This window comes from Pan troglodytes, chromosome 12, assembly GCF_028858775.2.
Source record: "Pan troglodytes isolate AG18354 chromosome 12, NHGRI_mPanTro3-v2.0_pri, whole genome shotgun sequence".
NCBI lineage: Eukaryota > Metazoa > Chordata > Mammalia > Primates > Hominidae > Pan > Pan troglodytes.
In genome coordinates, this window is record NC_072410.2 from 113,640,683 (window position 1) to 113,653,158 (window position 12,476).

General features: G+C 49.0%; 1 protein-coding gene across 7 annotated transcripts in view; it reads right to left on the reverse strand.

Annotated features, from left to right (window-relative positions):
* Positions 1-12,476, reverse strand: part of ASAP2 (ArfGAP with SH3 domain, ankyrin repeat and PH domain 2) — a 200,340-nt gene that overhangs the window by 169,290 nt on the left and 18,574 nt on the right. The gene's annotated exons all lie outside the window — the stretch shown is intronic.

Consider the following 12,476-nt stretch of genomic DNA (forward strand, 5'->3'; position numbering starts at 1 on the left):
TACCTCACCTCAGGGCTCTTCTGAATTGGGACAGAGATCATACTCTCAAAATCATGGGAAGAGATGGGATCATCTCACCGGTTTTCCTCAAGACAACTGCTCTCCAAATCAAAAGAAGAAACATGGGCACCTACTGTATACAATGTACTCCACCAGGTGAGCAAGAAAAGACTCAGTCTCCTGGTCGCTCAGAATCTAGCCTTCAACCAGAGCAGGCCAGGCACGGTGGCTCATGCCTGTAATCCCAGCACTTTGAGGGGCCGAGGCAGGAGGATCTCTTGAGCCCAGGAGTTTGAGACCAGCCTGGGCAACATACTGAGACCCCCATCTCTACAAAAAATAAAAATAAAAGTAATTAGCCAGGCATGGTGGCATGTACCTGTAGTCCCAGCTACTTGGGAGGCTAAGATGGGAAGATTGCTGGAGCCTAGGAGGTCGAGGCTGCAGCGAGCTGAGATCATGCCACTGCATCCCAGCCTGGGCAACAGAGCAAGAATCTGTCAAAAAAAAAAAAAAAAAGACCAAAAGACCCAGTGGGTGCTTCCTAAATTTCAGAAAATAGGCAGAACCATCTTAATCTTTTCAAAGGTATCAATTATGTTTTTATCTAAAAGTCACAATGTAAATGAGAAATGTCCTAATCCAGCCTCAGGAGTTGAGGCCCTGTTAAACTTTTCCATTTTCACTTTTTGAAAAGCAAAAGTCAGAAAGCAACGTTAACCATCAAAATGTGTACAAAACAGGGCTTTTTTTAAAACTCTCTTTTTTTAAAAAAGCTTCCACTCACTCAAGCCAGAAACCAGTGTTTTCCTGGATTCCCAGCCCGCACAGCCAAGAGGTCAGAGACTTGTCCCTCTTGCCTATTTCTCCAAGCTGTTCCTGCCTTCCCCTCCCCTTGGCCATGGCCTCAACTTGGACCTCGTCCTGCCTTCACTAGCCCCTGCCTGGTCCGCCTGCCTGTCTCCGTACCCCAGCCCTGCCTGGTACCCACACCAGCCTCGGGGGGGATCTTTCTGACACTCAGATATTGCCCTGTCCTTGTCCCATTCACTCAAAAAAGAAACCTGAAGTAGACAACACACAGCACCTTTGCTCCAACACAGGAAAGGAGAAAGAGAAAGAAAAGCAAGAAAAAAAAATTTAACTGTGCTGACAAATAATTATAGTTCCAAATTTAAAGGCAGGATCTTTAAAAAACAAAAAAGTAAAATGCACTGTCTGTGTCTCTCATACATACACACAACCACCTACACATACATACATACAATAACAGATAATAGTTGCTTTTAATTTTTTAAATTTTATGAAGTTTTTATTTCCCTTTGCCTCTCCGGTAAAAAATCCTCTTTAGACATTAAGAATGTTTATACAGACAATTATAAAACTAAATTAAGTTCAAGCTCTTTACATCAGTACAGAGACAATTTTAATTTTATTAATCTTCATAAAAGTAAGATATCAAAATATACGCCCTAAAAAGTACATCTGGCATACTGCACAACACAGGTTAAAAAACAGAAAAAAATAATACAGGCAAGGATAAGAATATGTCAGGAATATAAGAGGATCAGCATTTCAATCTAACTCTTTGAAGATGTCGACGGACTTAATATATTCAAGTGGCCCAAAATGATCTTTACTTCGTGGCACTTGATTACCTACAAGCCTCTGCTTATGAAACGTCCAGGTCAACTTCATACTGCAAAACTTACAGAGAGACTCAGGCCCACCAAGAGTAGGAAACAGGGGCCCCAAAGCAGTCCAGGTGCCAAGGACACCCCTTTGTCCCTCCCTGACCCGCCCTCCAAGTCCACCATCACCTGAAGCCTTCTGACCCAGCGTTTCTCAACATCAGGCCCGGACACACTTGGGACAAGGTACTTCTTTGTGGTGGGTGCAGTCCTGGGCACTGTGGGATATGTAGTAGCATCCTGGCCTCCACCCACCAGATGCCACCAGCACCCCAGTCCCCAGTCCTGGCAGATCAAACATGACTCCGGACCTTGCCAGAAGTCCCCTGGGAGGCTAAACTGCCAGGTGGAGCAGCTCTATCTGCCTAAGCCCACTGCCCTTGCCATTCACAGGAAGGCATTGCCGGCTGCATCCACCAACCAAGTTCTCCGAGTTCTACCCTCAGGGTTCAGACGTCTAAAACAACAGCAGCCTGACCACTTCTTACATGTTCCCATCACAGCTGCCAGGCCATGCGGCTCACTCTGCCCTACCCAGCCCGACACCTCAGCTGTCAGCCACTCCTGGCCCCGAGATGTGGTCTAAACTCCCCTGCCTCCCGCACGCTACCACAGCAGCTCACGTGCCCCAGCTCCAGTTCTCCCTCCTCCATTTCTCTTTACTTCACTCCCTTCACTCCCTAATGTACTGGGCTTTCCAATCAGCCCACCAAGGAGCCTCCGGCCATACAAGACAGAACTGCTGCAGGATGATTTACACATCCGGCCTCTGCTGGAATGAACAACATCCGAACTCTGCGAGTGAAATAACAGCAAGCCATGAGGAAAATCAGAGCCCTGGAAAGGGAAGGGCTGGGGTGCCACCCACCAGGGCTGGGTCCTGAGAGGCAAGGCTGCCTTGGCTACCTCTTAAAAAGAAAACAACTCTGCCCGGGGCAGCTGGCACAAGCTCCATCCCTGCCACACTGGTGCACAGGACGACCAGCCATCTGTGTGGTCCAAAAGGTCATCTAACTCATCAGGTTCAAAACTACAGGCCCCATCTCTAACTCGATTAATTCTACCATTAGTCACTCTGTAGCCACACACAGATCCCCGCCTACAACAGGAAAGGAAAAGCTCCAGTTGGCATATGTCGGGCGGGGACAGTGAAACACGGCACTTGGAGAAATTCAGCTCGTCTGGTGACACAGGTGAGAGGCAGAGCAAGCAGAAGGCTGGGCCGTCTACTCCTTGCACCAGTCATCATTAGGAGTCAACTCCATGCCATTCTCAAATTCCTCTCTTATCACTTCCCCAAACAGGATGTGTTCAATTGGTGAGTCATGAAAAATAGGGTATTTCTAGAAATCCACTGGAAGGAAGGTGTGGGAGAACATTTCTAAAGAGTGAGAACAAAAAGACAATATGCAAAGCCACTGAAGCATTCGCAAGGCCGGAAGCGGGCTCCAGGCTGGGCCCCTGTGCATCGGCCCCAGAGTGGCTGACCAGACTTTATTCTACCTGCCCCCAGCTCAATTCAACAGTCCAACCAACTGAACCCTGAGTAAATCCATCTTCCTTCACCTTGGCTCTACCTACTCATTTTAACTGATTAGAAACAGCCCAGCTTCTGGATCCATACAATGGGGATAGTGCCCACTTCCCAGGTGGCTGTGAAGTCCCAGATGTCCCATCTGTCCCCTCCCTGGTCTTTCATGACAATGTCCCAGCTGCCCCAGCAGGAAGTGATCTCTCCCTGCTTCTGAGCTCCTCCTATTATCAAGGCCTCTGCAAGGCCACGCGCCGCCATTACCTTGTTCTGGTGCAATCTGTGTGCTGTCTCCTCTCCCTCTGCTAGCCAGAGCCCCAGCCATGCGACAGGCTCTGGCTAAATGTTCTCCCCGGGTTTTCTCACTGAATTCTCAAACCAGCCTGTCTCTAGGCAGTCTGGTTATTGCTGCCTCCCATTTTACAGTTTAGGAAGCTCAAGCTTAGGAAGCTGAGAGGCAGCACAAATAGCGTCAAGAAGAAAAATGAACTCGAGCCAGAGTGCCCGGGCTTTGTGACTTCTCTGCTCAGTGACCCAGGGAACATTGCTTCACCTCTGTGAACCACTCCCCTCTTCCTTTTTTTTTTTTTTTTTTTTTTTTTTTGATACATAGCTTCGCTCTGTCACCCAGGCTGGAGTGCAGTGGTGCGATCTTGACTCACTGCAACCTCCCCCTCCCGGGTTCAAGCAATTCTCATGCCTCAGCCTCCTGAGTAGCTGGGATTACAGGTGCCTGTCACCACGACCAGCTAATTTTTGTATTTTTAGTAGAGATGGGGTTTCACCATGTTGGCCAAGCTGGTCTCAAACTCCTGACCTCAGGTGATCCACCCACCCCAGCCTCCCAAAGTGCTGGGATTACAGGCGTGAGCCACCATGCCCAGCCCACTCCCCTCTTCTTTAAACATGGGGATGATGACAGTACCTAGCCACAGGGTTGTTGTAAGGATTAAATCCATTTAACATGTGTTAAGCACTTACTGCCTGGCACACAGTAAGTGCAATATAAGTGTTTGTTAAACACAAATAAGTAAATGAGCATATTTGCCCATGGCTACACAGGTACCAATTAGCAAAACCTATATCTGAGTCCAGGTCCAGCTGGCTTCAAAGCAGATGCTCTAATCACTACATAGGCTAAGCTATAACGAGAGGTCCTGAAGGGAATGAACCATTTCTTATCCATCTCTGCATTTCCTGCAAAGTGTATTGGTCCCAAGCCACCATACAACTTTTGTAAGTGTTACTTAAAAAGTAAAATCTGAAGAATTTACAAAAAGCTTTCTCTGAAAAGAGATTATAAAACACTAAAGAACTACCAGAGCCCATAAAGGAAAATAGCACAAAAAGCATAAAGGCCTCTCATCAAGGTAACCTTCTCATCTGGACCTTCCATTCTGAGGATGTTTATTCTGGAGACCTCAACATAGTACGGCTTCGCAATTCCTTCACTATCTGATAGACTCTTCAAAGTCCCGGCATAATACCAGCCTTCATTATAATTGTCACACAGACATCGATCACTATCACCAAAGCAACCACCAGGGTTAGCCTCCCAGCCCTCCTGGACAGTAATTAGATGACTCAAACTGTTTCAAAGCCGTATCTCTGTATCTCTCTACCACAAAACTACTTTGGTCCCACTGAGCAAAAAAAATACAGAGCACAGACTGGCAGCATTCTCCATTCCTAAGAGGCAGCAATTTGGAAATAATAAAGGAAATCCTTGGATTCCTGCTGGCAATAGATACAGAACAAAACTGCAGCTCGGAACACGTCTAACCTGGAATTCCTTCTTCCAGAAGGGCAAGGCAGCCCCTCTGTACAAGGGCACAAACATATTTTTACTTTTTTAAGGATTTACACTCACTAATTCAACTTTCGAACCATTACCCTCTAAGAATCAAGTCCCCATGGCCAGAGAAACAAGCTTTCTATGAACCAATGACACCAGAGCTCCGGCAACAGCATGTCTCACTCCCTGCAATCTAAGCTGTAGTTGCCTGTCAGTTTTATTCATTCAACAAACACATATTAAACATATATGATGTGTCCAGTGCAATTCTGGGTGCTGAGGATGCATCACTAAGTAAGAGTCAAAAATCCCTGCCCCCAGGAAGCTTATGATCTAATGGGGAGAAGGGGAGATAGAAAATAAATTAAAAATATGACAAGTTATGTGCTAAGTGAGGTGGTTAAACAAATCAGACAAGTTCTCTGCACTTCCAAGATCATAGTTCGTCAAAGACAGACAGTAAATAACAGATACAGACAGTATAATGTGGACAGTCAGCTGCGAAAGGGGTACGGGGGCACAAAGCCAGCAGAGGAGGGCCCTCTAATGTGGCCTCCAAGGAAGGGTCACTGGGCTGAACTTCACAGAACAGGCAGGGAGATACGAAGAGCAGGGCGACTCTACAAACAGAGGGACCACCTGTGTAAAAGGATCGGGCGCAGGGCAGTGAGGCGTGTTGACACAGAGGACAGGCATGGATGAGATGGGGTGGGAGGGAGGCAGGGGCCAGGTCAACAAAGGAGAAGGACCCAGAGTCTGGTTACTTTCCAAAAGGTCAGGGAAGCCACCAACGTGTCTTCAGCTGAGAAGCTAAAGAGCAAATCTTTAAGACAATCACCATGACCTCAGTGGGAGCAGAGGCTGTTGAATGCTCTGGCTGACAAATGACAGGGGCACCCACTGCAGCTGGAGGAATGGAGAGAAGGGGCCAGATCAAGAGAGATGGAAGCAGGAGCTTCACTCACAGGACAAGATGGGCAACTGGAGCAAGCCAGGCAGACTTATGGTTGCCACTTCCCAAAGTGTCCGCTGGGTCAAGTGGGTGGGAGGGGCACAGCCCAGCTCTCAGTCCTCACCTGCTGCAGGGAAGGGCCAGGCTGCCAGGTGACAGAGCTAAAACCTCAAGGGTGGCATGCGAGACAGCACAGAGATGAGAGTCTCCAAAGGAAGGCATGGCACAAGGGCTCCAACTAGCAGAAGGAGCATGGGAACACAGCATGCAGATGCCAGGGACACCCAAGGGCCAGGCAGACAGACAGGCCCGCTGCTGTGCAGGAGTCTATGAGCAAGAACAGGGCCCTCTGACAGGAGGAAGAACAGGCAGGCGCAGGCTAGGGGTGTGGTGGCACCCGGGCATCTCAATGGGCATGCACACACAACAGAGCTGGCCTCCAGGAGGTGGCAGCTATGTAACATGACCAGCGACTGCTCACTGGCATCTCAGCGAATGGGTAGCAGGTACCGAGTCATGACGCAAACCCAAGTCTGTCAAAGCCCAGGCTGTTGCCTCCATACCAGATGCTAAAACTGGGTCTTAAAGTTAGATGTGACCTGATTTAAGCCCTAGAGCAAGTTCCTCCTGGCTGAGGTCAGAGGCGAGCTTGGCTGGGGAGAGGAAGAGGGCAGAGCCTGAAAACCTGGTGAGGAGTCAAGGAAACTGTCACCTGCTCCCTGGAGGTGACAAGGTCCTGGCTACAGGAGGGAGTGAAGGGAAAGGATTCACCCCAGCAAACCCTTCCAGCAGAGAGAAACACCCAGCCACTGCCTTTCCCCCATCCATCCTGCTGGCAGGAAGCACAAATTCCTCTTGCCCAGGCTGGCATAAGAAGAAAAAGGAAGGAAGTGGCCTGGGGAAAGTGACCGACATAGAACCGCAAAGCAGCCGAGCCTGGGCAGCATCTCCCCGCCAGAAACAGGCAGGGGTTTGTGCTGCCAGGAAGCAAGAAGCTGGACTGTGCCCTGCCATGGAACCAGCCCAGGGCCTCCCTCACACACCTCCCAGGTCACACAGGACCCCCTGGCCCATGCTCCTGTGCAGGCAGACCCCATCTCTGGGCTTTGTTGCTATGAAAGACATTGCTGCTCCCAAACCACTGTTCTCATCAAAACCCTTATAAATCTGGTCTGCTTAAAAGGGCTTCTCCAGTGATTAGAAAATGCAGGCGTTTTCCTAACAACCTTCCTTCAAAAGGTGAAACAACGTCCTTGCCTTGCACATATGTGCTCTTACTCCCAGCTGTGATGGAAAACATGGACCGTCCTCCTCGCCAAGCAGCTCAGGGGATGCAGGCACCTCATCCAGCATCTCAGTTCTGGGGGAACCCAGGTCTGCACACAGATACTGCTCCTTCCCTCCCACACCCCTCCTGCAGGAGGCTGAGTCTGCCCAGGGAAAGCAGCTTGCAGTCCAGCTGTGGGGCTGACCACTGGGGAATCAGTCTCAGCACAGTTTTTGCCTGCAGGTTCCAGGCCCTGGGCTCAGGCTGTGGCTTCCAGAAACCTCGGCTTGGGAAACTCGCCTGCCAGAGTCACGGCTGCACTGCTCAGTCTTGTAACACAGGCTCGCAGTGGCAGCAGGCCCACGCGGCCCCTCTGGGTCCCCAACACTGGTCCTCTGGGTCCCTGGCCAGACCCTGAGCAAACAAGCCCTGTTCACTCCCGAAGGTTATGACTGATTTGGTGTTGCCAATAGCAACTGCCTCTGTATCCTGACACATTTATCACACCATATGGTAATCAGCTGTTTACATATCTGTTTATTCTGAAACTGTGAGTGCCTAGAAATCCAGGACTCCCTCTTTACTGACATCAGCAAATGCCCCAGTGTCTGGGACCTTTAATGCAGTATGTAAAAGAAGCAAACATCATCATCTCTTCTTGCAGAAATCATGAAGCTGTTCTCAACCAGCAGCTTCTTTACCTCTTGAGCAAGGCTAGGACCTTCCTTGCTCCATACACAAACACACATTTCTACCCCAGCCCACACTGACAACTGCCAGGGCTGCAGAAATCAGCAATCACTCCAGGCCCACAAATGACCCCAACAGCCTGGCCCACCCACAATTTACAGGGGACAGGAGGGGCACACACCTCCAGGGCCAGGCACTTCCTTCATGTTCTCCAGACAGCCTGTCTCCCCCTCTTAGGCTCAGGCACTTTGTCCCCCTGCAGAATGCTCTCTCCAGTCTCCCTTTGCTATCAACTACTCCATCACTTACTCAACCAATTCCCTCCAGTGCTCTGTGTGCCCAGCCCCGTGCCTAACGCAGGCAATCCTGGCTGCCTAACGCCTGCATGTCCTTCCAGGCTCGACTGAGATTCAGGCTCCTACAGAAAAGCAGCCAGCTCAATGCTGGCCACAACCGCTCCGCTCCTCCCTAGACACATGCTGGGCCTCTCCTGCCAGGCCAGCAGTGCCCAAGGGGGACGGCTATTTCTCCTGTCTCCTTTGTAGCTGCCCCTGGTTCCCAGCTCAGTGAGAGGCTGGATGCACAGTACTCAGGTTGGTTCATCGACAGGGGAAATCCCTCAGTCCAGGCTCAAGTGAGGTCAAAGGGTGAAGACAACAGAGGTGGGGCTGAGGCTCACTGTGGCGGGCACCACTGAGCAAAGTCCAGTCCAGGGGTCAGCATCCCCAGGGCAACTGCGAAGTCCACCATGGAAGCAGCACCGGCCACCTGCCCCGCCACCAGCCCTGCAGGTATGCCCTACTATCTTTAGATCTGTTGGGTTTCTTTGTTCCTGAAGTTAAGTGTGATGATGCAGGGGGGCTCCACATCTGTACCAAAACTCCGCTTCTCTGCCGAGTCCTGTCTCTATCCTGATTGTCCACTTTCCGCCCCTAGCCTTCAACTGCCAGATCCCTACGTGGTAACAAGGCAGGCATGGCTTTCGGAATGGAGCCCAGCAGCACTCCCTCCTGAGATACCGGATCTTCCACCTCTGGGGAGTTGGCCCGTGAGGGGTGCTTGAAGCTGCTGGAAATGTCACAGAAATTTGGCAGGAAATAGGACTATCAACACACTTCACTATTGTGACAATAAAACTAAAATTTCAGTTATATAGCATTATTTAGGAAGAGTGCCGTTCATAATTTCTTGGCCAACTGAGCAGCATACATTTACATATATTAGGTATCACCAGAAATAATTTGCATTTGGGTATGCCAGTTCACATACACATTCTGCTGTCCCTTGAGAGTCTGAGAAATTCAATGATCCAGAGGCACCACAGTTTCTTGCCTCTGTGACGGCCAGATGGAAAGAGACCATTCATTTGTATATCACACATGAACTCTGCTCAGGAAGATGGGGGCCGCTCACTCTGCCAAGCATAACAAAAATACATCAACTATCAGCTCCCAAATGGGTTTACTCCTCCTGTGGCCACCCAATCACTCTTCCCAAAAGAAAGAGACCAAAGACCAAATATCAAAACATAGCAACCAAAAGGAATGCGAAAAAACAGGGAATGTGATTATAGACTCAAAGACTGGGAACCACTTAGCCATCATCTCAAATCTTTCTCTTCTCAAGGATAACACCAAGTGAGTGGGCAGGATGTGAAAAAAAGAAATATGCATTGTAACTGGAATACTCACCATGACAGATGACATAAGTATATTTTTAACACTGAAGGAAGATATGATTCTCTCAAAAGGATGATTCATTCCAATGATAAATAATTCAAGATTATTACTTCTCCAAGGTTATAGGGCCAAAGAGTATGTCCCTATCAACCATACACCATGAATTATGTCTCACACTAACATTCCAGAATTCTTAAAACCTCATATTAAAAGATTCACCCCCATTCCATTTGAATTATAATTATAGATACACTCATAATGTTATCTAGACTATCTTCTCCGATCTCGCTGCTATTATCTGGTTATTATAAATAAGCAGTACCTTTTGCTGGAACAGCTAATACCACTAGTATTAACAGTAACCGGTACTATTAACTCTCTTCTGATGTAACATGCAAATATTTCTAAGTTATCTGTCCTCACTAGTCATTTCCAAAGACAGTAACATGCAACAAACAATGCATATGTGAACCTTGAAATCCCTTTTCAAATGAAGAGGCTGGTCAAAGAAGTTTCTAAGCACATAGAATCTTTGTATATGCACGTGTACTCACAAATACCTTACCCACATATTTTTTTAACTCAATAAAACGGTTACTGAGGACCTCCCAAATACTCAGCTGGTTCTGGGTTACAGAAAGATTATTCATTGAACAAGAGCTGTAAGATCCTGGTTAAAGTCTCAGGGCTACTACTTACCAATTATCTTATTTTACAGAGCCGTTAAACCTCTGTGATGCTGTTTCTCAGCTGTAAAATGTGCATGAGCCCTGTCCCACCCGAATAGCGTTTGAAAATAGCCAAGTATAAATACAAATGAGAGCTTATTTTGAAAAAAGAAAAAAGAGATCCTGCCCTCAGGAGTTTGCAGTTCGGTTTTAGGAAATAAGAACACAAACACAGGAAACAAGTCCACCGTGCAAATGGTGAACTTGCTTTAGAGGAGGCTCACTGCTGAACGACACTGAGGGAGGGTCAGCACCACACTCATGCATCAGGCACTGCAGGGCACAGGGGCGCACAACCCCAAGTCCCCCTCTTCACAGAGCACATGCCCTTAGGATTGGGGGCTGAGGGTACAGCAGAGGCCAAGTGCCCTGAAAATGTAGGAAGTGGGGATAATGGAGGAAGTGGAGATAATGGAGGCTGCTAGTGAGAAATGAAGACTTCTCAAGCACAGCAGGGCTGGAGACGCCGGATGGCAGATGAGCAGGATTCCAGAGCCACAGGAGAGGAGGATCTGAAATACTCTCTCACACATACTTCCTTCTCGCCAGGGAGCAGGACCCGAACACCTGGACTGGGTCTGAGCTCCCTTACCCTTCTGGCTGGGCGACACCTCTGCTCCACTGACAACAGCCTATCCCAGGCCCATGGTGCACCCCTCCAGCATGCAGGAGAAGGGAATGCCTCCTGACTGACCAAGGAAGCCACCTGCAATCTCTCTCCAGACCTCCCGCCTTTCTGGTCCCTGGGTGAGTGCTGGGAGAGAGATCACACACCGGTGATGTTAGGCCAGGGAAGAGCACACCGTTTGCTAGATTGCCAATGCTTTGAGTGGACGGACGGTGTGTTCTTTGTTTTTCCAGGCTCCCTGTGACCTGTTCCCCAAGTCCTCCCTTCCAGGGCTTAAGAGGGAAGAAGAAGTGACATAGGACAGTCCTCCCCACGGCAGCCTGAAAGGACCTTTGTGCAGAGGCCAGCATCCAGAGCAGGACAACCTCAGTGAGGCTTCCTCCCAACTCCCCCTTTACCACAAAGCCCTTCAGCAAGCTGGACTTTAAAATTACAGAATCCCCAAGCTGGAAGGTGCCCTTGAAGTCATTATGGAACATCCTTAGATCAAGAAATGAGGCAAAGGTATTTGGGGAAATAAAAGTTCAAGAGGGGTGGAAAGTAGACCCATGCCGAGTTCTGCATGGCCTCAGGGAGGTGACCCCGCTCCCTGCAATAGGCATTTTGGCAATTACTGTGCATAAGGGTACACAGCCATATAGTGTGCTTTACAGAAAACAGACACTGAATGAATAAATAAGTGGGTGATCTTTTATTTGTAAATGGTAAGTTCCTTAAAAGTAGAGATAAGATTGGATTTTTAAGAGTTTTATTAAAATGTTGATTTCTGGTGTACAGCATTATCGTCTACGTGGCCAGCCAGCTGTGGGACTTCAAACAGCTGACCTTCTGAGCCCCTCTTCCGTGCCCCAGGGTGAGACTAGCTCGCATGAGGCAGCACACAGGACACAACCTCCGCCTTCAAGGAGCTTATCCAATGTCATCTCCTCCCTGGCAGAACCATTGTTTCTCCTTTCCTCCAGCTCATGGGCGCCTTCCAGGCAGGAACTCCGCAGAACCCACGGCCTGGTATGGAGCAGTTATTCTATGAAAGGAGGAAGGGAAGGGGGAAGGCCGGCCTGAGTGTGCCAGTCACACACCAACCAACCCCGGTGACAGCACAAACTACAAGATGAGGAGTTGCCACTTAACTTCCCTGGAATACGTCCCTTCCTTTGTATTCCCAATGCCCTAATACAGACCCCTACAACCACTTCCCACGGCAGTGGCCAATGCTTCCTATTGGTCTCCCTGCCCCTAACCTTTCCAGCCTGCTCCATCTCCCCCAGGATCCCAAACCATGCCAGGCCAGACTTCCTAAGCCCAGCTATGCTCATGTCACTCCCCTACGCAGAAGCCCTTAATATTTCCCCACAACCTTCTGAATCAATTTCCAACTGACATGCTCAGCCCTCCATAATCCAGCTCTGACCCACCTGTCACCTGGACTTACTCATGACCTCAGAGGTAAAATCGGGACCACAGAGGAAAAGGTGAAAGTACTTGCTTTCATTTAGTATACATTTCCTGGGGAAG